The sequence below is a fragment of the Bison bison genome, unplaced genomic scaffold (genome assembly GCF_000754665.1).
Source record: "Bison bison bison isolate TAMUID 2011002044 unplaced genomic scaffold, Bison_UMD1.0 scf7180017864366, whole genome shotgun sequence".
Lineage (NCBI taxonomy): Eukaryota > Metazoa > Chordata > Mammalia > Artiodactyla > Bovidae > Bison > Bison bison.
Genome location: NW_011494938.1, coordinates 4,527,681 through 4,530,932, shown reverse-complemented (window position 1 = coordinate 4,530,932; position 3,252 = coordinate 4,527,681). Strand labels below are relative to the sequence as shown.

Genomic DNA, 3,252 nt, shown 5'->3' with positions numbered 1-3,252 from the left:
CAGAGTTAGGTAGAAAAAGATAACAGAATCAGATATTATTTGGGACAGGATTACTCTTTCTTGGTTTAATTGAAGCCATCAGAGTAAACAAGTGAAATTATTTTGAGAACTGTACATGTTTTTCTGCTTTTGGGCTAGAATAACTGACCCATTGGCAGACAGACTTCTCTGTCTTCCAGTAAAGATACAGAGCCGGTAAAGATTCATTTGAGCAGTAAAATTAAATGTGACTTAAAATACTATTTTTTTTAAAATGGAAAAGTTATACACAGTAGAAACTTCAAAAAGATATAGTGTAGAAAATTAAGACTTATTTCCAAAAGGCAATTGGTTGTTTCTAGTTTCTTGTATATCCCTATAGAAATAGTCTATGCTTTAAAAATACAAATTAGAGCCTATTATGCCTTCCATGGAGAAGGCAATGGCACCCCACTCCAATACTCTTGCCTGGAAAATCTCATGGACAGAGGAGCCTGGTAGGCTGCAGTCCATGGGGTTGCTAAGAGTCAGACATGACTGAGCGACTTCACTTTTCACTTTCATGCATTGGAGAAGGAAATGGCAACCCACTCCAATGTTCTTGCCTGGAGAATCCCAGGGACGGGGGAGCCTGGTGGGCTGCCGTCTATGGGGTCGCACAGAGTTGGAGCAACTGAAGCGACTTAGCAGCAGCAGCAGCATGCCTTCCATGGTCTTTTGAAACAATGTACTTTGGAGATTTTTTCCTATTATTAGATAGAAAATTACCTCACTAATTTTCTACAGTAGGGATAAACTCCCAGGCATTTGGACAATATCGTATTTATGAATATTTTTTCTTGGTTGTTTCTTAATGTTGCCACAAATATCTTTTCACATATCTTTGTGTAGAGGTGCAAATATATTTTATGGATAAATTTTGGAAATGGTATTGTTGGGCCAAAGGGTATGAATATTTAAAATTTTGGAAAATAACAGATACTGGAAAATTGCCTTTTGAAAATGTTTATAATCTCACCAATAGTGTATGAGAGTGCCTCCTTCCCCACAACCTTGCTCACTCAGGGTACTATTGAATTTTTAAACTTTCATTAATTTGAGAGAGAAAACTGTTTTCATTTGCATTTTTTAAATTATGAGTCCAACTGAGAAACAACACTTCTTAAAAACTAAAGGTTAATGATGAAATGGAATTTGCGAAATCATCTTTGACTTGGCTCTCTTTTGGGAGAGGGGTCCCAGGGAATTTGTTAGAGGAATACATTTATGTTTAGAGGGTTCTTACATAACATGTAGCAATAAACTACTTTAACAAGAGGCAGTTTCATAGATAGGTTTCATTTTTCAAAAAGGGGAAGAAACACCATTCTGTGGCTTGATGTGGGTTTGTCAGTTATTGCCTCCCCCGTTCTTGGGACTTCCCACCCTTCTTTAGCACAAATCAGACTTGAGCAAAAACAACTTTTTCCATAGGATCAGTTATAAAAAGAATGGCAAGGGCAATGAACAGCTTAGTTTATTGGTTTTATCAGGGAAAGTAGACTCACCAAAGGCTTGCGAACATTTCTGGTTAAAGCACTGGCTGGCTTATTCATCTCTATATGGTCAATCGTGGTATTTCTGCAGGACCAAAGGCACGGACTGGTTAGTGAAGGTAAGCAAAGGAGGCAACAAATCCTATGACTGTGAACTCTATCTGTCATTTCTCTTCTCACCCTTTCTTCACACTTTATCAGCAGAACTCAGTTCCAATCTCATGACATCTAAAATGCTTTTCTCATTTACCAGATCAGAAGTGAGTGGGAATGTAAGCAAGCATTCAATGGAGTTAGACAATGAAGAGAAATTAAGCCAAACACTGCACTTCTCTTACCTCATGGTCACATTTTGGACATTTCTAAAACTATTTTACTTAAAATTTTGACTGATCTGATCAAGTATTTGTTATGTCATTTCTTCAGTCCCTGTTTGCTAATTTCTACATAGGTTTAGCATCTGCATTTTTTAAAGAAGACCTAAAAACCTAAGCAGAATTTTGCAGGGACAGCACAATTCGAATTTGGTCACAGGAATGTAGTTTTAGAGATGAATACAATGACAATAAATTCCAATTTGACTCTCAATTATTCGCTGGATGAAGTTGTGATAAGTGTTTTTCTGTGTGGCAGGATATACGCAAAGTAAATGTGATTGACAGTGATGAGGCTTTTCAAATTGCCATCTGGGTGATTTGGGAAAAGTCTCCCTGTTGGTATTAAAGACAGTACATGCACAAGTACTTTTGCTTGAATTTTGCTTGAATTATCTTTAGATCTGCTCATTCTTTTTTTGAGCACATCTATATGTGCTTGAATATAAACTTGGTTTGACCAGAATATTCACACTCATATTTTTAGACCCTTTTTTTGCGTACGTCAGTTGTAAGAAGCTCGTGTTTCCGAGCTTGAGAAGCTTTCTGGAGGAGTAGAGAGTATTTCAAATTTTTGCAAAACACTCATATTATAATGGTAATTTGGGAGATCTACACATGTGAGCTAATTTTATTATTTCAGAGCAAAGTGATGTTTTCAATAGTTATTTCAAGTTACTAGAACATTTCCAACCACAGACCTAATGATTATCTTAGATATGTAAGATATTGTCTCTCTGAGCTCTTCATAGGCACAATAGAATGTAAATTTCCCTTCATTAACTAACTGTAGTTACTTTCCTTCCAATTTTTTTTGCAAAGTTTCAATCCTATTGAAAAATGGAAAAAAACTACTTCAATGAACAAACATTTCTATCAATGAACACATGTTCAATAGTGCAATGCACACACTTGTAGTGTGTAATCACTTGTAGCATTTCATCACATTTATTTTTTCTCCTGCTATGTCTCTCTCTCTCTCTGTATATATACATAAACACACACATACACAGGTTGTTTTTTTTTTTCTAAATTGTTTGAAAGTATATTGTTGATTTCAGGACAGTACCCTCAAATTTTTGACCCATATCTCCTAAGAAAAAGAATAATCTTCTACATGACTATAATGATAAGGAAATTTAATCTTAATATAATACTATTATCTAATAGTAGATCCATATTCAAATTTCTCTAATTATCCACATGTCCTCTAGAGAGTTTTTATTTTTTAATTCAGGATTCAGTCTTGCATTGCATTTGGTTGATATGCTTACAATTAAATAAATGTTAGTGGTAATAGCCATAATTAACAATATAATTAAGAATTATAACACCAAGGAAATTTAGTATCAATTCTATCATGA

The 3,252-nt window shown here is 35.0% G+C and overlaps 1 protein-coding gene across 1 annotated transcript in view; it reads left to right on the top strand.

Annotated features, from left to right (window-relative positions):
* Positions 1-1,342: 1,342 nt before the first annotated feature.
* Positions 1,343-3,252, top strand: part of LOC104999957 (chromosome unknown open reading frame, human CXorf21) — a 31,262-nt gene continuing 29,352 nt past the window's right edge. Inside the window, exon 1 of the mRNA XM_010855594.1 lies at positions 1,343-1,633. The gene's annotated coding sequence lies outside the window, so the exon portion shown is untranslated. The remainder of the gene's footprint in view (positions 1,634-3,252) is intronic.